Consider the following 23,497-nt stretch of genomic DNA (forward strand, 5'->3'; position numbering starts at 1 on the left):
CCCGATCCTCAGGAAATTAAAGCCATGGTTCCTGGTACAGCCTTGCCCGAACCTCTTCAACAAGCCTTGCGGCTGGGACCAGCTGAGGTATCACAAGCTGCCATTACAGTTTTGCCCCATCTCACTACTCCTGATCTTCATACCCTCCAACAGGTCGACCCAGTGATAAAAGAGATCTTGGTGTTCTGGAGACGGAAGCAGCGACCCAGCTTTGAGGAGCGGCAGCAGCTTGCCCCACCTGCTCTGGTGCTGCTACGACAATGGGATCGTCTGATTGAAAGGGATGGAGTTCTGTATCGTCAGGTTCATCGCCCTGACGGTGCTGAGGTGGTACTTCAGCTTTTGCTGCCGAGTGCACTAATTGAGCAGGTGCTGACTCATGTTCATCAGGAGCACGGCCATCAAGGTGTGGAAAGGACCCTAGCACTTCTTCGCTCACGGTGCTACTGGCCAGGTATGTCTGCTGAGGTAGCTCGCTGGTGTCAGAGATGTGAACGTTGCCAAGTTGCAAAAGACACCCAACCAGCAGCTCAAAGTTTCATGGGACATTTGTTGGCTTCTCGACCAAATGAAATCTTGGCCATTGATTACACCCTGCTTGAACCCACCCGGAATGGGCTGGAGAACGTCTTGGTAATGACTGATGTTTTCAGCAAGTATACATTGGCTGTCCCCACTCGTGACCAATGTGCTGCTACAGTGGCCCAGGTTCTTGTAACTGAGTGGTTTTCGAAGTTTGGTGTGCCTGCCCGTATTCATTCCGATCAGGGTCGTAACTTTGAAAGCTCCCTGATCCAGCAGCTCTGCAAGTTTTATGGTATTGAGAAGTCCCATACTACTCCTTATCATCCGGCTGGAAATGGTCAGTGCGAACGTTTTAATAGGACTTTGCACAATTTGTTGCGGACCCTGCCAGTATCCAGAAAAAGAGACTGGAATGTATGTTTGCCCCAGTTACTCTACTGTTATAACACCACTCCCCATCAGGCTACTGGGGAACTCCATTCTTATTGATGTTTGGGCAAGAACCCAGGTTGCCAGTGGACTTTCTGTTGGGCAGAGTACGGACCCCATCAATGGAGATGTGCACGAGTGGATTCAGGAGCATCAAGCCCGGCTACAGGTTGTACATGAAGGAGCCAAGGAACGACTGCAATTGGCTGCCGACCGCAGAAAGAGGCACCATGATAAAAATGTGAAAGAGGCGCCATTGAACGACGGGCAGTTGGTGTTCCTGCGCGATTTGAGTGGAAGAGGGAGATGTAAAATCCAAGATCGATGGAAACCAGCGGTATATAGAATCCTGAAGGCACCTAAAGGAGGTGGGGCAGTATATACCATTGCACCTGCAGATGATCCTAGCAGTGTGAAGCATGTTCATCGTACCTTGCTGAAGGCTGTGGTAATGGCACCTACACCATCAGAAGGGCCTGCTCCGTGCGGTAGCCCACATGGACCAGAAATATCATCCGCAGAGCCAGAACATGACTCATCAAGTGACAGTGACCTGTTATTCCTGAGCATAGGAGCTCCTCAAGTAAATGTTTCACCATCTTACAGCCCAGTGGCAGTGATTCCAAGTAGCTCTGAGTTGTTGCTCCCGCCAGAAGATCGAACTTCCGATGTTCCAGCCACTTGTACAGTTACTCCGAGTGCAGCACCAGTTCCATCTAGCTTTCTTCCTGTTCCCACTACGAGCTCTGATACAAGACATATTGTTGTGCGAAGAACCGCACGGTCCACGGCCGCCAGCATTCAAACATCCATCATCTCCCAAGACCAACAGGGAGGTGGCACAAGGGGCTGCAAACTCTATTTCTGAGCTTAGAATACATACTGTCTCCGCATTTTTTAGGCCTTGGGATTAACCTGGGTGTCTTTGTAATCCATCGTCGGGCGACGATGCAAAAAGGAGGGGTAGATTGTGGCAGGATGAATGTTATCCCTCGGTCCAACCCACTTTCAGCCTGGCGCATTAGGGGCGCTAGTATAAATAGTGGCCATTTGAGTGTCCCTGGATCGCTTACCTGTGACCTCCTTTTGGTCACCTGACTTCCTGTTGGTGTTGCTGAGCTTAGTTGCGGGTTACTTTTCCGAAGCCTCCATCGCAGCTGGTAGGTGTTTACTCATTGTAGTGTATATATTACTTTGCTTGATGGTAAACAGCTATTGTTTGTAGGTCGTAGCTGTAGAAGCCTCCTCTGAGCCATTCTGCTTACGTTTTATGACACGGCTTACTTGGTATGTAATCAACTTCTGTTACGCTCTCTGCCTTCTGTTGTTCTTTTATAGTAATTATTTATTATGCTTTGCAGGAAGTGTGGGCCTGAGTTTTGCGCCAAGCTACGTGAACTGAAGTGCTGCTGCTTTGCTTTGCTTTGCTGTGATGCTTTGCTTTGTTTTACTTTATTTTTACTGTCTGTTCCGCTGCGAAGTTTCTTTGCTGCTGCCAGCCTTTAAAGTGGACGTCGGCGTGAACAACGGCCATATGCATGCCACGCGGGTCGGCTGGCGCCGCATACTGATTGACTGACTGGATAATTAACTTATAGCCGTGCAGGCGGCAAGTTGGAGCAATCTGGCGATTCCGTTTGCTCCATATTTTAGAGTTTTACCCAGATTGTATGTTGTTTTACTGTTGTTTGATTTGTAGTTTGGATTTTTGTTACGCCACTGGTGGGAGGCCCTTTTTCTAGCTGTAGATCACCAGTGTGGTCCTGCAGTTGGGTTATCCCCAGCGCTGCATATTAGTTTTGTTGTAATATATTAAATTTTCTTTGTTTCTTTTATTCAGATGCGGAGTGCCGACGTGGAGGAGACCAGGGTGCCTTGGTGGTGGGATCCTCTGAGTGTACACACCTGCCTTGTTTAATTTATAGTGTGAGTGTGTGATAGTGTGCTGCACTTGTGTCTTGGTGTATTTTCTTCTTTTTTTGAGTTTGTGTGTGGCATCCCTGCCCTCCACTGGTAAGCCTCAGCTCTGAATACCTTTTTTAGCATACTTATACACTGATATTTATGACTGTGCTTTTAAACGTTGTTTTAATTAATAAATTGTCAATTTATTTTATCATCGAACCTCGTCTCTGTATTGAGTATAACAAACCTGACTGCCTTTTTGGTTATTTAGTGTTACTTCCAGTATTCTCTGGGTGAAATTCCCAGGGTGGCGTTGTCTTTTTTTTTAAAACTGAAGAGTATTTACTTTATTTCCACCTCGTGCTGCCACATAATCATTCAGTGATTGCTATTCCAAACTCCTCTCACAGAGGGTGTGATCGCCGCCATTATGCAAAAGCGTTGTCATACACTGGGTCCTATGATTAATCTGAACTGGCACAGTGGTATAGAATTTCCTCCCCACAGCGGGATCAATATCTTCTTCCTCAGCTGGGTAAAGTCTAGGATTTCATTAACCCATTTACAAAGACTTGACCATCCTCTGTGAGTTATTATGAAAGGGGAAGAAGGCCAAAGGCATTCTTTAGCCAGGATGACGTCCTCTGAGGCTGGCAGTTTTTCCTCATTCTGCTAGCCCGCGGAATAGAAACGATGATGCCGATTATTCATACGCATTTCAGTCAGTGGTGGATAAATCCCCGTGTTTAGCCAATCAATAACGCCGCGATCCATCAATTGTATTTCACCATTCCTGTCAGAGACGCTCTTCTCCTTTAAACAATATTTTGTATTCACCGCGCTGGTTGTGAATAAATGTTTAGCTTAGAAATTCCAAACCTCCCTCTTGGTGGGCAGCCATGTTACTTCAGACCTCGCCCATGTTTAATTCATTACTCTGCCCGTCCAGGCAGCCAAACTTAAAAGCAGCAGACCTGATGTATTTGATCCCTCTGTTGTTTTGATGAGATCACTCACACTCCGAAGCATGTTTTCCACCTCTCTGTCTGCTGTTTCATTCAACCCTGATGACTGAGCTCCATCTGTTTCCACAACATTAGGCTACAATGCATTAGCATTACGATGGAGGGGGGTGGGCGTGCGGGGAGGTATCTATCCATTCGAGCCCAGCAGCCTGGTGTGGTTGTCAAAGAGGCAGGTTGTGGCCGTCATTGCGTGCATCTGAATGGCCCCGCCTGTGACTCCTTTCTTCCAGTGAGCTGCTTCTTGCTGCCTGTTCGCATGGCGGGCAGCTCTCCTTCTCTGCCTGATTGTTGCTCCCGCAGAGCTGAACCGCCTGCTGTTACGGGGCCTGAGGGACAGCCTGGCTCGTTCACAAAGAAAAAAGAAAAAGAAGAAGAGGAGGAGTGAAAATCAATTCCTCATTAAACTAATTTGTAAAGGCTGCATCAAAAGGTGTTCAACATTTGCTCTGGCACAGCTGTCAGTTTGATGCGACCTTGAGTATGCGATGCATCGCCTGACAAATTGCGCGCGCGCCCGTTGACGAAGAAGGTGTTGCTTTTGTCTTACTTGTGATTGATAGTTGGGTCATGGCTCCCTTCACTTTCTAACACGGAGAAACAACAGCCCGGCGACGCACGAATCAGAACCTAAATCGATACCAGGGTGTGCGTCCGTTCGTTGTTTGTGTGTGTGTGTGTGGCGGCTTGTCCGACGCTAAAGTTTGGATATTTGTGACTGTGACAGAAAGTCAAAGAGCAAATAAGAAAGAAGAAGTTGGGGGAAAAAGAAGCAGTCTGAAGGAGAGTAGAAGAAACTCTGATGCCCTGTCACAGGCCAAAGGAGGGAATGTCATCTCCTCCACGTCCTCTCTTGGCAGAACAGTGGAATTACCCTTCTTTATGTGCTCATACATCTTTTTCTTTTACAGATGACCAGCTTTCCCCTTTGGAATTGACACCCACAATTTATACTCATTTCATTTCTCTCCACAGGCCGCACAAGGGCTCCTTGCTGAGGTGTACCTGCCACGGCTATCAATAGAGTGAGTCGTCATGGGCTAGCTAATGCAGCCCACTCCCACTGAGGTAATCCTTCAGAGGCATCCCACGGCCTGAGAGAAATGTCAGAGCGCTGCTGTGAGGATCAGTCTGAACTTGCATACAGAGATAGAGATATATCTTATTTAAGCCTGATTTAATTTGGGCTGCTTGGCAATGGTGAGGGAAAGTGTTGTGTGCAGAACAGAGGGTGGGAGCTGGGGATGCGAAAAGTCTGTCTTTATTTAGAGAAACTGGCTTTGGTACAACACAGGCCAGATGCACGGCAAAGTGAACTGACAGATGTAGTGGTCACAGATATTTCTCTGCTCAGATTACCACCTGTACTAGTTCGACCATATGAATATTTAGTGAATGCTGAAGTGCCTTCTTTAGTACGCCTTCCACAAACAACTGTATTCTGCCACACTGGATTTCTGGCACAATTTGAAAGCGTAACATTGATAATTCATTTCTCATACAGAGAGGGAGAAGCTCAAAACTTATTAATAAAACTTTGTGAAACATGTGGTTTCACAGTTGTGTTCGGCTCCCTGCTGGGACCACTCAGAGAGGTTCCACTGGATACCGTGGGTTTATCTAAAGTCTTCTAACAAGTGCTACAAATGGCTAACAAAGGTTACTGATAACACTAATCAGAACAAATTCTTCTCATTTATTTCTTTGTTTCTTATATTTTAATTGATTTGCAATCAATCTGGAAATTAAATTGATGATTAAATTAAACTTAAACTTGTGGTAGTTAATTTGTGAGCTCACTCTAAATCTCCTTGGTCATGAATTCAAGAAAGCACACAAATCGGTGACCATCTGCCAAAACCTGACATGCTTCTGTATCAATAAGAGAATCAAAAAGGAATCAAATTGATAAGTGATATCGATAATGTAAACGGAATCACTAAATTCTTATCGATTCCCATCTGTAGATGTAATCAACTCAAAGTTGAATTGACTCCTAGCTGAAACCGTCTGGATGCAAGTCACCTTGGACCATTGTTTTATACTATCTTTAAAAATGGCATGCTACTCATCATTAATAAGGCTACTATTTCTATGTATGCAGATGATTCAGTAATATGTATGGCAGCTAATAATGAAAAGAGTTAAATGTAGCTCTATATTCTGAGTTACAATCAGTATAAATGTATAAAGAACAATAAATTAATTTCTAATGTGTCTCAGACAAATAGCATGACATTTGGTTCTAACCAGGCTATTAGAAAAAATCTGATTTGTAAGGTTTCCACTAATGTGCCTGTTGATCAAGTCCATGAGACCAAGTTTCCAGGTGTAATTTTAGAGAGTAAACTATCCTGGACAGAACATACTAATGAAATTGTTGTTAAAAGTTGTTAAAACATGAAATGGTATCTCTGTAGGTAAAAGATATGCAAATGTTTTTGTCACCAAAATTGATCAAGCAGTTAATCCAGGCATTGCTCTTGTCTCATCTTAATTATTGTCCAGTGGTACAATGGACCAGATTAAGAAACTAACAAATCTTGTAACAATGCATTCATGTCTTAACTGGTTAACAGCAAAACATTCATGACTTTACCCTTTACTTGTATTTTTCAGAAATATTATTGTTACAAAGATTTGAATTATTTTTTTATAAAACTAGTATTTCAGTGTAGCTGGACATTAATATTCTAACAGACAGGGAATAATTTATATTATCCTCCTTAGCAAGAAGCAGTTTAGTTAAAAGAGCAGTTTTATACATTGGTTTGAAGGAATGTAAATTTTATGTAAATGTTTTGTTATCAATGAGCATAAGCCTGATATGGGGCAAAATTTGTGTTGCAAGAAGCTGTTTTTGTTGCCTGCATGTGTGTTATTGTGTGATGATGTTGTGTGTGTTTTATAGTGCACTGTCACGTTTTAAAGATTTGTGACCCCAGGAAGAATAGCTGTTGCATTACTGCATATTTGGGCTACATGCTCAATATCCAGTTGAATCTGAGAACAAAAATGCTTAAAAGTTTGCTGAGTTTGCCCACAAAAAAGGGTTTGAAGCTTTTTCTCCTGGATGTTTGTACTTCTACCACCATCTTTACTGTTGCAAAATGTTCCCAACTGTTTAAATATTTCCATCTGGACCGCACAACATCATAATGTCCGTTAAACACGCAACACGAAATATTGACTGATAACAAGCTTAACATAAACCAATATTCCTTCTGAATGGAATATTTAATTTGGAATATTTCTTGGCTTCTTTTTGATGAAATTTTGCCTCTCAGTTCCCGTACCATTGGGCACCGTGGCAATCATTAAATATGCATTACTAATATTGAAAATAGCCGTCTGTTGTATGTGATGCAAGCAGTTTTTGGAGCAGAATTGGGAGGTGTTGTTCTGTTTCTGAAGTTTTCCAGCTCACTTCTCTAATCCATACTGACAGAGGAAGCTCTACAGGAAGGCAGTACAACAGGGGCTCAGCTTCCACTAGTCTGTACTCTGCTGGGAGAGCAAGGTTCTTCCTTCATACGTGGGATGTATTTTAGCATGCCTAAATAAAGAACAGTTCTTTCTTGCTGAATGAATAAATCAATGAAATTAATTCTGCTTTCAGTAGAAACACTTCCCTCAGTGATATCAAGGTCCTTGAGCCTTGCTTTGATTATTTCCATCCATTTTGGATGCTATATTTTTTTTACGTCCTTGATAATGTAGTGTTAACGCTCCAAGGCCACAAATAGCTTGATCCATCTAGGTCCCCTGTCCTCTTAATGAAAGTGCAAAGACACTCGCCCTCTATACTGATGCCTCTTCCTGGCAGATGGCTTGATAGGCTCGCGCACAAGTCTGCCAAGATGAAACGATGCCTCAATGCAAACAATACTCACAATAAGCCCTTTAATAGCATTTTCCCCCACTGCCATAGTAACAGTCCTGTGTAATAACTACTGATACAGTAGAGTGAGCAGGAGGAGATGAAGAAATTTTCAGCAAAACAAAGAGACCCTGTCGGCTGATGCAGTCATCTGCAGGAGAGAGGATGGGTCAATAACAGACGCAGGGATGAATTGTTGGCCCTGTTGAGTGGATCTGAGATAGGGATGTGCGTTCTCTGTGAAGGAAACATATTCCAGGGCATATCCAACAAAAAATACTATCTGCTTCACACAGAGAGTATTGTTTTGGCGATGAAAAGAATCCAGCTGGCAAGCTCTGCCACGTTTCTCTCCTTGGAAGGAATCGCAGTTAACAATTTGGAGCAAGCAGCGCCTTGACTAAACAGATAATCATATTATTGTATTGCATCTCCATACATTACGCACGCCTGCCGTAGACTGCAAGCGTGTGTAATGTATGTACAGCTCAGTAAATAGATCAATCAGCGCACACATCCACGGCCGCGCAGCAGGAATGGAAAAAAAACACAACAACCTCTCCCCGTTTTTCTCACCTCACACACACTCTGGGATATTTGCAGTACTTTCAGACCTGTTGTCTGGGAGACCACTCCTTGTTTAGATGTGTTGTCAAGGAAACAAAGATGGAAAAAAAATCTGCTCGTTGAAATTTTTAGAGAATCCATCTGCTAGGTTGGAACAAGGAAAAAGTAACGCTCAGCCTAGTTGGACGAATGCTTCCAATAAAACATATCTTCCAAAGGGAAAGAGGTTTTATTGATTCTGCTACACTGTTATTAATATAAAAATGGAGCCGGCTTGTTGTAAATAAGCCAGGTGGATTCCTTTTTATTGCAGTCCAGCGGAACCTTTTACCTATTGAATCGAAAATTGCGTGGGACAAAAATCTACCATATAAGTCAGGTAGCCCTCTGCAGTGTAATTACTGCCGAGCCGGCCACCCGTCTCTGTAATGCCGAATAACAGGATGTCCAAATGCTCATAATCACCTATGATTACTGGTGAAAGGTTAAGCTGATTCAATCCCTCAGCCCAATTTGCTACAAAATCCAGGAAAATACTACAAAGACCATGGGATTTGCAAGCCTGCTGGTAAGGGATGCTGAATGATCAGATTGTTGCTTTGGGAGAATAATAGCATGTTCTGCATAAGGAGTCGCAGCATAATTTCATTGGAGTTGCTTTACCCGGGAGAAGAGCAGCAGCTGGACATCCAAAGTAGCAGACAAACTGCATATTGTGTAAGCAGTTTAAAAAAAAAAAAACCCAGCATGGCCTAAATATCTCCTCACAGCCTGATTTCTACCCTTTTCACAAATCTCCTGATTCTGTCACATCTTCGCTGTTTTACTCGACCGCTTTCCCTCCTTTGCTCCATATCTTCCCTTTCTCACATTGCATTCTCAGAAATGTGTGACGCAGTCGTTCGGTAATCATATCCTCACGCTGCTGTGAGGCTTGCGAGGCTTTATCAGCATGATAAACCTCACAAAACACATTTTTTTTTCCCTCCCTCAACCTCCTTTGACAATCACATGTTTTTAGAGGATGAATCATTCATTCAGCATGAGAATTGTTTTCGAACCGTACAGGCAGCAAGGTTCAAGAGGCTGCATGTTTGGGATTTGGGCTCTGCCATGTCCCCCCGGTGTCACCTGGTGCTGATCTGTGGCATTCAAGGCTGACAGCCTCAATCACAAGCAGCAGCAGCAGCAACTTCCACACTAAGGACCTCAGCCTTAATCCCAGCGCTGCAGCACAAACACATCACAACTCATCAGCTCTGCAACAACAATTGTTTGGCAACTCTTTGAGGAGCTTCCTCTTCTTTTCCTAATTTCCTCTTGCACATCAGGCTGCTCTGGTGATTTCTGTTAAGAGCAGAGGCTGAGGTGCCATCACATGCCGTGATGCTCCTGGGCGGCCTGGGACACATCAGCTTCCCTATGGCTGCATCCGAGTGAGAAAGCCCTGTCAACACGTCCAGCTCAAGGGGCTCGTCTTAAGGAGTAGAGGGAAGCAGAGCAGAGAGGTGGAGGATGACAGAGGCAAGGAGGAGGCGGGCGAGGGGAGGCAGGAAGCAGGAGTAGTCCAGGTCATTGTTGGATCTGACAGCGGAGGGCAATGCCAAGCCTCATTTAGAATTCACTCCCTGAGAAGCAGCTGTTACATCTTTTATTGGAGGAACAAAGGAATGGCGTGCTATTTTCATACGAGAGCAATTTTCTTAAGAGAAGCATCTAAAGGGACAAGAGGGAAACAGGAATGTGTATGTGTGTGTGTGTGTGTATGTGTGTGTGTGTGTGGGTGTGCTTGTGTGGGGAAAAACAAAAACAAAATTCTTCTTCCAGGAACACAAACAGAGCCAACGTGCGGCTCATTACTCGCTGCTCGGTGCTTGTTGTGTGCAGTGCAGGTTCGCACCCTGTCATAGTTTGGGTCAAAAGCCACCTCAGATAGATAGCCAGGAGAGTTGTCTCCAACACTTCTAGACAAATCAATACCTAAGATCCTTTTATATATATATATATTTCTGCAGCAGCCCTCGCCCCCTTTGAAAATACACTTTTGGCACATTTGTTCAGTTTGAGTTTCGTTTAATTAAAACAAGGAATCGCTCAAGCATAAAGTCTAATTACTGTAAAACAATATCTTAGATGCACACACACACACGCTCACACAAATGACACAGTGCACATTAGCGTATAGCAAAGAAGGCATTTCTCTGAGTCTCTGAAAATGAAAATGGAAATTGCACTTGCAGCCTCCCACTTTTGGTCAGCGAGCGCGATTCAAAAACTCATTATGATTTCCTTTGCTTGGCATTTTAATACACTGTGGGGGTAAATAACAAGATGGTCTGCGACTGTTTGGAAGGCTTGTGGGTAAATTCATGTTGTTCAAAGTCGGACAGATGCACGGAGAATGAAGTTTTCAAACGACAAAGTGAGCTAAAGAAAGAAAATGAGGGGGCTGTCTGGGTTTTTAATCGAGGAAAAGCCTGTAATACGTTTTTATATTGACGTGAGTAATAATACTAGTTTGAAAAAACAGTCAGTACATTTGGTTGATTTAATTAAAACAAGTCAGTGTGTTGGCTGCATGAAGACCAGAAGCTGAAACAACTTGGTAGACGTTCTGTGAATGAGCCACTTAATGAAAGCTTTTTAATCTTGTTACTGAGTCTCTGCAATAGATGCTTTTCTTGGCCCACCTCTGCCGGTTAACTGTGGATGTTTTATGGTCTCACCAAAGAGCACTAGTGTGATTAGACACAGCAGTGCTTCCCACGTATGTTTTTATTATTAAAAACTTATTCAGGCCCGTCTCCATTATTTTACAAGCATGAGGTGCATTAAAAGAAGGACAAGGTGTATGAGAGATGCGAAAAAGGGGTTGCACTCTCGGCCCGGAAGTATTTTTACAGGCTTCTCAAAGGAGAAGCATTAGAAAAATACTGAGAGCACAGAGTAAACAAATAAAATCAATGCAGCAGGACTAAATAAACCTCCTTTTTCCGAGTCCAGTGTGTTACAGATCACGCAGCTCAGAGGCTGACGCTCAAATGGGTGAGGTGTGATAGATTACATGTGGCTAATGAGGCCAACAAGGAGAGACGTAGTGCATGCTCTAGACTTCTTCCTAATTTCACCTCAAAGGGTTGTTTAATGTTTTTGTCCTTAGATCTCAGATCTGATGCTGAAACATGATGACTGACAATTTGTCAGGTTTTGTTGCAAAAGCCTGAAAATGTCCTCACGTACGGTATCAGGGTTTTGGGACAGGTTATTGGATTTGTGCTTGGCTAATAGCAGAAGACTTAATTTGAAGAACTGTATAACACACTGAATTAAAACCATAATTCAAGCTGAGAATTTTATTTCATCCTGGGTGACCCAATGTTCACCCAAACTACCACATGGTTCATTTTGTAGGTTAACCCTAGTTGGTGCTGTAACCGCTAAAGGCTACTTAGACATTTAGCCACTGTAACCTGTAATGTAACGATCCCTCGGAGGGGAGGCACACAAAACTGTTCATTTTTATATAAAAAAGAATGAGTTATGTAATTATCAGCATCTAAAGGAAGAAACTTACTTTTTTTAATTCTCTCCTTTCTTCTTCTTTTCTTCTGACCTCTCATTTTGTTGGGTGACTTTTCTAAATGTTAATGATAAAGCAGGCAGACGTTGCTGTCTGCTGAGAGGCTGATGGGCCCGTGTGTGCATATACGCCTGTCTCTGGCGTGCTCGAACCGGCGGCTCTGAAACTGCATGCAGCTCTTTTGCTCAACTGAAAGCATTATGGCTTTAAGGACATTTTATTATTTTAATTTCAATTCAAGATCAGGAGGCGACACTTTGATTTTTGTCTGTTACCATCCCCTCTCAACCTCTGTGAATAAGGTAGCAGTCAAAATAAGCTCTTAATAACTCTGTAAGTTAGTCTTTACGTTCTCAAAGTGTAAAATTATGTAGCTTATATGGTGAATTTAAAATGAATAATTTGACTCAGCTAACAGTATTTCATAATTAGAATTCTTTTAATTAATTATCAAATAGCTACATACTTGTGTTAATCAGATATTTCTGATAAATAAGCATGGGTAAAATATGGCTAAAATGGTAAAACCGCCCCAGAAGCTGATTTTTTTTTTTTTTTTTGTTCAAAATAAAGTTCTCACTGCTTTTAGCATTTTTTATTTGAACTGTCACTAGCAGGAAACATTTGTTCGGCATCATCAATAACGTGGCATACCTCTAATATAACTATAAGAGAGTGAACTGTAAGCAGGGTGCTATGAGTGAGGTAAAATTAAAAGCTGTGATACGCATATGCATCATATCCTGTGAATCCCACTGGGACAAGTAGGTTATTTAAATTATGCAGTAATACCCGCTACAGCAAAAAGCAACCTTGAGTTCAACCATCAATAAACTGTCCTCACTATTTTGTGCAATCCTGAAACTAAATCACCGGAAAGCCTCTTCGCTGCCAGTTTTGAAAGAGCAGCAACAGCGTGCTGCTGCACTCTCGGAGCAGTAGATTAAATCGAAATGAGGATTAAGTATTTCTTTTTGTTTATTTGCTTTTTGACAGTAACAAGACTAACAGCACCTATTCCTGGCATGCTATGTAGCAAAACACATTTAATGAGGTGTTTTCTTGTCAGCGCTGTCTTTACTGAATGGCAAAGCCTGTGGTCCGCAGGTTCAAAGTCAAAGCTAGTTAGCCCTTTTCATCTGTCACTCGCAGTAGGATGGGCAAGATCAATCTGAAGTAATCTGAGAAATGTCAGCCGTCCTTTTCGCTTTACCCCAACAAAGGCCAACCAGAGGGGAGAGGAATCATCACTGTTAATTATAAAGCCCATTAAGTTTTGATCTGTGTGAAAGCTCTGTCAATAGAAAGGTGCTGTTATCACTCACCCATAGCCTGTTTCCTGGAATTAATTTCTCGAATCTGTTGTCAAATATCATAATACCTCGTGAATAACAACTCAAATCATTTTCATATTACAGGGTTGTCACAGAACATATGGCATAAAGATAAACAAATATTAAAGGAGACCGAGCGGATACTTGGGACCATTGTCACAGTTTGTGTTTTGCCTGATAATGGAATCAAAGTAGCTGCTTGTCAAGCGGCGTGATTACAGTGGACTGTTGGTGAGAACATTTCCAAAGGGCACATTTCAGACATGTTTCCTGTTTAATTTCAACTATGAATCATAATTTAGTGGCAAAGCGGTGTCACTGGAAATATATAGTTTTCTTCATTTCAGATGAAGGATAAATTATGTTCCACGAAACGAAACAGAAAAGAAATTATTCATGGAAAATGGAAATCAAGTGTTAATGTGATAATATTTCTCTGCCTCTCACAACTAAACGACACCGTGATGCATCATCCTCATCTGCGCGGCACCTTGAATCTTCTGCTAGGTCAGAAAAATAGCGACCAGAGTGATGATTGTCTTTGTTTGTGAGGCACGTTAGAAGGATTTACATTTGTCGCCTACCCGGCTAACAAGATTATGCTTTATGATTAGATTTTTCTCAAGCGTTGTCAACCGCGTCCATGATCGCAATGAGGGATAAGTGGATCAGTTGATTCGGGCTCTGGAGAGCTGGTGAGTTGGCAAAAAAAGGTAAAGAGGCCAACTAATTACCAGCGTTGTCGCTATCTAGTTTGTGGAGGTTTGCTGGAGTGGTATGCTGTCGCTACAACACGTTCAACCTATCGTGGTGGCTGCAAGCTCCTTCAGCAAAACACCTTCGCTGAAGGAACTTCACAATGCCCTCTGAAGAAGTTTAAATGTTGCCTGGTAACTATGAATGCATATGAGAGATATAAATATAAGTGAACTGAAAGAATTCTGAGAACTATGCAGAGACTACCTTTATGAACAGTTACTTAGCTACAAAATAAGTGTCAACACTGTCATTGTATGTTTCGCCCCATTACACCAACCCTTGCTAAGAGGTCCTTGTAGATTTTCCTTTGTGTTTGAAGGGCCTCTACAAGTTTTCATCTCAGATGTCAGTATAATTGGGTCCGCTGGAAGGAGAGTCTCTTGGTCTTTGTTGGTATTAGGTAGATGGATTTCCTTGGAGATATTCACATGCACATCTGGATGTATTGTCATCACTTGTTGGGATACATTGCAATGATTTCCAAATCTTATAAACCAATATTTTATTCACAACAGAAAATGGAAACATATCAAATGTTTAAACTGAGAATATTTTTTAAAAAAGAAGTCAAAAAGTCAGGACAGGCCCATGTTTACTGTATTTGTCATATTTTTCATTTTATTAAGTGCCAAATGTGTTCAGTTGACAAAAGGTCTGAACTGTCATGATCAGATGTCTTCTTCTTTTCTTCTTTGATGGAGCTTTAACCTGCATTTGTGAATATCACGGTGAACTGTATACACAGATGAAGTATCTGGAAGTGTTCCTAAACCCGTGCAGTGATTTCCATGACAGAAACAGGCCTGTTTATTTAATGCAGTGCCACCTGAGAGTCTGATGATCACAGGCATTCAATATGGATTTTTGGCCTTCTCTCTTGTACACAAGGCGATATTTCTCACAGATTCTCCAAATCTTTTGATGATATTATGTGCTATAGATGATGAGTCTTCACGATTTTACACTGAGGAACATTATTTTGCAATTTCTCCACAACTTTGCTCCACAGTTTTGTTCTAAAAATCTATGCTGACCATGGCAGCACTGTGCTTAATTGGCCAGCCAGCTTCCCTGACCTGAACACCATAGAGAATCAGTGAAGTATTGTCAAGAGGAAGATGAGAAACACCTGACCCAAAATAAAGATGAAATGATGGCTGCCATAAAAGCAAAAAAAGGCTTCACCTCAGCAGTGCCACAAGCTGATCCCCTCCATACAACACCATACTGATGCAGTAGTTCATTGTGAAGAAGCCCCAGTTATGTGTTATAGTTTATAAATGAACATGCTTGTCATTAGCTGGGAAACCCTGCATTTAAATTCATTACTGATTATTTGTCTGTGTAGGTTCTCAGTCATCCAGGTCACGGTAATCTAAGGAGCTTGGAAAGCTAAGCAACTGGACTTTTTAAGGTTCTTAAAGATGTTTTAAGCTGTCATCTGTGAAGCTTCCTCACATTGCTGATTATTATGACCAAATAGCAATGAATGGACTTAATTTCATCCAGAGCCTGATTCTGCCGGAGGTTTCTTCCTGTTAAGGGGGAGTTTTTCCTCCCCACTGTTGCCAAAGTGCTTGCTCATAGGGGGTCATCTGATTGTTGATGATTATTGGGTTTTTCTCTGTATGCATTATTGTAGGGTCTACCTTACAATATAAAGGGCGTTGAGGCGACTGTTGTTGTGATTTGGTGCTGTATAAATAAAGTTGAATTGAATATCATTAATTGCAAATATTCTGATAATTTGACACACTAGAGCTAAAACCTATAATGACTCCAATTAAAAGGATTTAAAATATTTCACTCACAAGCAGGGCCGTGCAGAGACGTTTAAAGGGGCGGGTGCTCAAAGTTAAAAAGGGGCACATTGAACCAGGCTGAATAACAACAACACACATTCATCAAGAATCTAATATGGGATCGCATCATACTACATTACTGTTGTGAGGTGGCAACAAGGCAAAGCAAACGTAGCCTATGTTTTACCTGATGGGTACAATGTTGCTGTTGAGGAGTTGCTGCTGCTCCTGCTGCTGATAGTGCTGGAGGGTAGGGCTGTGCTGATCTGAGACTGTAGACATTAAAATGTTCATAGGAGAGATGGTAGCTGATTAAACAAGTGTCATGAGATAATAACTAAATGCAAAGAACATAAGAAAATGGGCTTGGAACCACAAAGCAACAAAAAACTGTGAGAAATAAACTCGGCTCTGCCTGTGAATCATGCTGCTTCTCTTCTTCTTTCCATCCCCTCATTTCATATATCACTCTCCACTTGCTGTCTATCTGAGAACAAGGCACAACTTGCTATTGCAATAAACTATTATTTAATTATCCACACCTAACAACTGCTGCATTTAATCTATAATAAAATGATGACAGAAAAATGTTATAAAAGCAAAACATTCCAATTGTGCTTATTATTATTTTTATACTGGAATACCTCTCCAACAACTGGTACATGTTAATGTTACCTGTGCTCTTTGTAATCCAGCTGCTGAGGGATCCACTGCCTTTAGTATCCTCACACAGCTCCTACTGTTTCCTCCTCATGTCCTTACCAGCCATGTCTGGACAATGTTATATCATGAGTAATAATTTAAAAAATCCATATACATAAAACACACACATGCACGCACACACAGGGACATTTTAGACCTTCAGAATACTGTATATAATGTGGGCATCATGGTGCTGATCCAGAATCCTTCCATTATTATTTATTACTAGAGCTACAATAATAAAGCAATGAGGGAAAAACAATAATAAATATGAAATAATGTATGTATGATGATTCCATTTGTTTCACTATCCACTCTGTGCAGGGAGAAAGCTTATTACATTTTTTAACTGTAGAGATACAACAATTTTACTGCTATAAAATCAGCATTTTAAAATATAAATCTACTATAATCTGTGTCTTAATGTATTTTCTTTAAAATACAGCGTATGTTTTTTAAATATTATAATTATAATAATCCATAATTATGTGGACATGCATATTAGATCGTTTTTAGTGAAATATAACCCCTCCAGAAAGGCAGGAAAAGCCCTGTAACTTTAAAACTAAACATGTTCCCTAAAACGGTGACAGAGCTACAGACCCATGACAGCCTTACCCAGTCAGCCAGCAGCTATGACCAGCACTACTTGTGCAGTTAATAAAAGGACAGGTAAAGTTTGTCGCGCTGTTGCACACACAGCACGCTCATTTGTTTCAGTTCATCAGTTGTCACAAGACAACTTACCAACGTGTACGTAATAAGCTAATACTCCTGTGTGCTATACACTACAGTATGCGCTGTACACCTGCTTACTGGTTTTGTCGCATCAGTCTGTGTGTCTGAGGTAATTTGTGTTTCTCCTACAGCTCCGGACCGCTAAAAATGCGCATGCTCTTTATGAGTTCGTTCCCGGCTCGTAACCAGCGCTTTCTGCCGTCAAGGGCGATCATTGGTTAATAGTGATCATGTGACTGATGCAAGCCAGATTCTTTTATTTAGCAAAACTGTGATTAATAGTTAAATATTATTGTTGAGGGGCACAGACAGGACTCCGCACGCACACACACATTTAAAAAAAAAAATATATTTTTTAAAAAAAAGTTGCCTCAAGAAAAGGGCACTTTGGGCACCCATCAGGAAAGGGGCGGGTGCTCAAGCCCCTCTAGCCCCCCCCTCTGCACGTGCCTGCTCACAAGTAGTTATTGCAGAATATATGAAAAATGCATCTTTTTGAATTTAGTTACAAAAAAGTAACATTTTTACATTATTCAGATTTCTTGAGATGCACCAGTATATGCATATGATGTCAGGATGTTGTCATCATTTAACTCAAGGCATCATCACAGCTCCTAATATGATTGATTTATACTTCTGTGTTGAATGCACAAAGTAGGCACCCCATCGGTGCTCCACAGGTATGCCTCAATTGTCAACCAATCACTTGCATTGCAGAGAGAGGTTATTATGATTACAAAATTGTGGTGTTACTTTTTGCCCTCTCATTGTATTTTCATTTTCCATTGCTTTCCCATTGCATATATTTATAACACAAGCTGTATTCAAAACATGCAGCAGTCTATAATTCTCACTTAAGCCTCTGCAGCCTAGTAAGGTAGAAAATGAGCAGTGCACTGATTGTAAGACACCTCCTAAATAGGTGTGAACACATATTTCATGTAGCAACACATGGCAGGGCTTTATTTGCGTTCAAACTCTGTTGTCGAGGATCTCTCTCACACCTGACTGCTCCGTTTTATCCCAAATGAGCAAACGACAACATCTGGAGGCTTACGGAAAGGAAAAGCTCCGAGGACAAAGAGAAAGACAGAACAAACCCTCCTCCACACACACACGTGCGTGTGCAAATACATGAGTAAAACACGCCCGAAGCCATTAAAACATAAAGCCCTCCCAGTGTGAAATAACGCACACATCACAACACATCACCATCACAGTGCAAAAAGAAAGTTTTTAGTTGCTCCTATATTAAGCTCACGATCGTGCTCAGAGCAAAAGCGAAATCCTTTAGTAAGAATCACTTTCAGACAGACAAGATATTATACTGCATGACTACTCAGACAGCATTATGCAGAGGCAGAGGGCCGCTATGACACCTCCTTTCATTCTGAGCAAACTGTTGAGAAACACAAACACTGTTTATGGTTCAAAGCCCAGGCAAATAGAAAGGCAGAGTGCTTTGTCTTTTAAGTGCACTGCAATTGGACTTCAAAACTGTTCAAATAAATAGGTCTTTAAAATATCATCTGCTCATAGCGCTGTATACAAAGAAGCAATATGTTATCTGTCTAAACTGTAAGGTGGAAATTACAAATTACATTTCTGATTCAATTTATGCACCGCTTAAATCATGGTTCAAATGCACTTCATTGCATACATCAGTCAGCGAACGCCTCAGCGCTCTCACACGGCCTGACATTCAGAGCTGAGTCTGACTGGCTCCAGGTAAGTAGTACGATAGCCTGTTCAGTTCAGCTCAGCTCAAAAATGAGTGCCTACCAGCTTGTTGTTTTTGACAGCATTTTCAGAATTTTGTTTATTTGGCTTTTGTGGTCTTTAAAACAGCTTTGAATGAGGCACCGACGTCACTGCTGAGCTGACAACAGCAATCTCGCTCGTCAGCCGAGAGCTCCGCTGCTAAAAGCTACTAATTCAAGAGACAGTGGTGATTCAGTATACTCAGTTCACTTTTCAACTGAGATATTTTACATCTATGCATTTGAGAGCTCTGCTTTGTATCACCTATGAGTGATGAGATGGGATGGGATGTACCAGTGATGTGTCGACACACTGGGGCGACATTTCAGATAGCGGTCTTGTTAAAATTGATGAAATTATCAACACAGAAAGGTGCTATCAGATTTTGATCCACCATGCAGTGCTATCTGTAAAGCATCTGATGGGAAAGGCTTCATTTTTCAGTATGACATTGATCTCAAACACATTGCCAGTGCAGTAAAAGTATAGCTGAATAGAAAAACACACAGTCGAACACTTTCATGCCATGGAACTCAATGATATTGAAGAAGTGTGGGATCATCTTGACAGAGAACAAGAGGCAGTCAACATGCAAAGAAGTGCTTTGAATGTCCTTCAAGAAGCCTGCAGAACTATTCCTGACGACTACCTAAAGAAATTACAAAAAGGAGCTTGCCTAAGGGAGTGCAGGCTGTGTTGAAGAATAAAGGTAGTCATACTATAGAGTATTGATTTGTTTTTCCTGTTATATACTGTATTGTATTTTCACATGTTTCAAGAAATCACTATATACATTTACCACTTTGCTAGCTAAATATAAAGAAATAAAAGGTGGCTAAAGATTTTTGCACATCTCTGGAAAATTTCAGTTTTTACCAAATTATAACAAAGTGCAATGTGTTTAATTTAGGCTAAATAATGATGCAACTCTGGGTCTTTAGCAGCAGGGAGTAAACAGCTTGTGAAAATGCATGAATAGTTATTTAGGTATAAGTGAAGTAAATATTCCCACTAGTATTCGTTCTGGCAGGAGTCTGTGAATGCAGCACAAGAACTGTAAGAAAGTAATGGTTTGGCAGGAAACACGAAAAAATGTTTGCTCAGGCCTTGGTGTCACGCACTCGTTGCCCCTATAAGCATCATTGTGTCTGGTTGTCAGACAGACTTAACATTGTGAAAGGGTGGATTTTTAATCCAAAGCATGCACACTATTCTAAACCCAAACTGAAACTTTTGTTATATAAACTTCGCCAAACAGCAGCTAAAAATATAAAGTGAAAAGTTTAAAAAAAAAAAAAAAAAGACAAATGTAAAGAAAAGAATTGAAAACTATCCCAAACTCCTGTCCTCTGGGTGAAATTTGTGTTGTAATTTTTATATATCTGTCAAGGGGAGCGCTAACCTGCAAACTGAAAAATGATGCTAACGAGCAGCCAGAGTATTAACTCCCAAGGTGTTTTGACCGAGTGTCAGTATGTAATGACATGGAAATGTAACAGTTTCTTAGTGTGCTATGTCCAAAAGGACACTATGCAATTTTTATATTTTATATTGTATTTGAATAAAACAAACAAAATACTGTGTGCTAATTGCTAGGCTAATGCTAATTCTGTTTTCCTGCTTCTGTCCTTCCTACTAAGCTAACAACTTTTCAAACCTGCTAACACCTTAATGGAAACACACTGGGCTGCTGATGTTCTCATTAACCTCTCAAGAAATTCACCAAAATATTGAAGTGTGGTTTTAAACTGTCACGTGACAGGCTAATTATTATTATGCTGTATGTCTTGGATGGTAGGCCCCAAAGTTAGAGCCTGTCACTTACTGTAGCATAAATGTTTATGGTTGCCTTTCACCTAAATGCCATGTAGACTCAGTTTATTTATATCTTGATCATTCCATGCATGTTTGTGTGTGTGACAGAGAGAGAAAGAGAGAGTGAGAGCTAGCTAGCATGATGACAGCCAATTAATTCAGCTCTTGGGGACTCTGCGAGGAGAAACAGTGACTCGCGGGTTGCATTAGTCATGCAGCATGGCAGCGCTGGCATCAGGGAGCTCTCGTACACTTTAAAGGTGACTCTGTGTGTGCCCACATTTTTGTTTGCCTCTTGTGCTATCCTGTCATACCTCCCTCACCCATGGGGGCCCAGCATGAAACAGCTTCACGACTTAAGGATAGCGTCGGAGGCGCTGAGTGCATCCTGAGAAGCTGAGTGTCAAACCTCCAACAAAGCATTTAACAAGCACAACAGTGCACACTGCTAACAGCTCGTTCAAAGACTATGCCAGAGTTTACCCCCTACAAGCACACAAACAAACATCTTTATTATAGTTGATATAAGCTTGAGTCCAAAGGGATGTAAGGGAAGTTTTTAAAAGAAGAGGTGCTGTGCAGTATGCTCCAGTAAAGTGATGTACTGATCCACATGAAGTGGCTCACAGAGTTCAATATGAGTGATTAAATACTCAAGTATTGCTCACTGTTGTTGAATCTGACGACAACAAGAATACACCGAACAGCAAGGACATTTATGAAAGAATTTACATTGAGAGTACATATTCTTAGATGTGAGAACGTGAAGGACACACACAGACACACACTTTACTCTGCTCATTGAAGACATTTTTTACTCACGATCGATCAATGCTGACCATGAGCAGCCTGTGTAACAGCTTGAGACTTTGTATTTTAATGCCACAGCAGGTTATACTAGATTTATATCGTTAACTTTGCAGATTTCAGTGTGCGATCACTACGCTGCGTAGCGCCTGAGCATCTGCTTTCTTTACTCAAAGGTTAAGAGAGAGGCGGAATAGACAGCTTTGGTCTAAATGTAGGCGAGGAAACGCTTCAGTATTAAGCTAGAGACTGTCAGGTTAGTTTACCTTAGTTTTTGTAATATTCAATTACACAAGATGTTATTGAAAATAAGATATCATTGAAATCTGATGGGAAGCCTGAGGGAATGAACTTGGGTGTGTTATTGTCTTGCCGTGATTATATTAATTAAAGTTTTAAAACTGTTAAGAGAAATTGCACACTTATTAACTAGAACAACTTCAAACCACTCCCTATCAAGTACTGACAATATTTTTTAAATGACTTCATAAATGCTTTGTAAGTTTAAGCTAATTCCTTTATTAAAGTTTCATGTGTGCAATAAACTGGATACATATCCTGTATGTAAAAGATGGACGTAGCTTATATCCGCATTCTTTCTAATTGCCAGCAGGGGGTTACTAAAAAAGAGAGAGAGAGAAAAAAATCATACTACTAAGCTGATTTGTAAGTTCAGTTCTTTTCCTGTGATTGAGTGTGTATTCGAGATCAAGGTGTCAAACATAAGGCCCAGGGGCCAGAATTGGCCCGGCAAAGACTCTAATCCGGCCCAATGAGTTTGACATTCCTGTTCTAGATCCTAGGTAACCAATATTTTGACTGATCCAGACCCAGATGACGTTTTTTATGGACCCAGAACCATTACTAGATTTTGACGGACCATTTCCATTATGCTCGGTGCAACTTGTCTCATAAGGTTAAGGCTACGGTGAGGTTGTTTGAATTTCTTTGTTTTTATGATAGCCAGTGTGCATGCACAGACTAATGGCGTGCATGGTAACTAATGCCATGTGATGCTATTCAGCCAGTCAAATAATTTATTCAGAGCAAATTCAATCTAACTGGTCCTCCATACATTTTAATTGTATACCCCTGGTCCAGAGTGTATGGTGTCAGTTTCTAGTTGCTAGCTGTGGTTAATAAATCATGATACTCATTAAGTAAAGCATTAAGTAGGTTATGCTTTAGAGAGGACCTACTTTGCAACTTTGTTGTGACTGTCCAGGCATTAGACTTATTAACAACTTTTGCAATATTACCAACAGCATTACTGATACATGATTAGAACATGAGAATGCAATAGCTTTCTAAATGACTGAGAAGCATACTAATTTATAGGTGTTATACCTGTTAGAAACCCCATTCATTGTTCTTGTACTACAGCCATTATGCATTCAGTTATAAATAGCGTTATCATTAATGCTATTTATATATACTCCTCTTTGTCAAATGGCTGGTAAAATGGCAAATTTCTAACCACCTATAGTCCCAAACTATGTTAAACAACAGCAGGGCCACACAAAATAGCAACTCGAACATTTGTCCTCTGCAATAACTGATCTTTAACGTTTAAAAACCCTTTGTTAATTTAGTTTCATCCCTCAGGTGATACCAAGCAGTTGTGAGTGCAAAGTAAAGCGTATTTTTGAGTATAGTGAAGCCTGCAGCTCGGTGATCACATTCTGGAGGTTGAAGACAGGATGTCTCCATGAGAAACAGATGATGACGAGAGCCGTAGGTGGTTGGTGTGCTGCCTCAGTCAGTGCTCTGCTTACAAAGGGCCATTAGCCAAGGTCTGTAGCTGACAGATGAAGGCCCCCCTACGGTGCAGGACCACGCTGTGATTTACAATCTTTATATTTAACCAGAGA

At 41.3% G+C, this 23,497-nt stretch overlaps 1 long non-coding RNA gene across 2 annotated transcripts; it reads left to right on the plus strand.

The window, feature by feature from the left end:
- The first annotated feature begins 2,038 nt into the window (after window positions 1–2,038).
- On the plus strand, window positions 2,039–10,112 carry LOC120441461. Of its 2 annotated transcripts, XR_005614123.1 has the most exons (4): window positions 2,039–2,114; window positions 2,180–2,241; window positions 2,795–2,880; window positions 4,857–10,112. It is a non-coding gene; the product is annotated as an uncharacterized LOC120441461 (long non-coding RNA). The 2 variants fall into 2 exon arrangements; XR_005614122.1 differs by having other exon boundaries at window positions 2,047–2,241.
- Window positions 10,113–23,497: the final 13,385 nt, after the last annotated feature.

This window comes from Oreochromis aureus, linkage group 2 (genome assembly GCF_013358895.1).
Source record: "Oreochromis aureus strain Israel breed Guangdong linkage group 2, ZZ_aureus, whole genome shotgun sequence".
Lineage (NCBI taxonomy): Eukaryota > Metazoa > Chordata > Actinopteri > Cichliformes > Cichlidae > Oreochromis > Oreochromis aureus.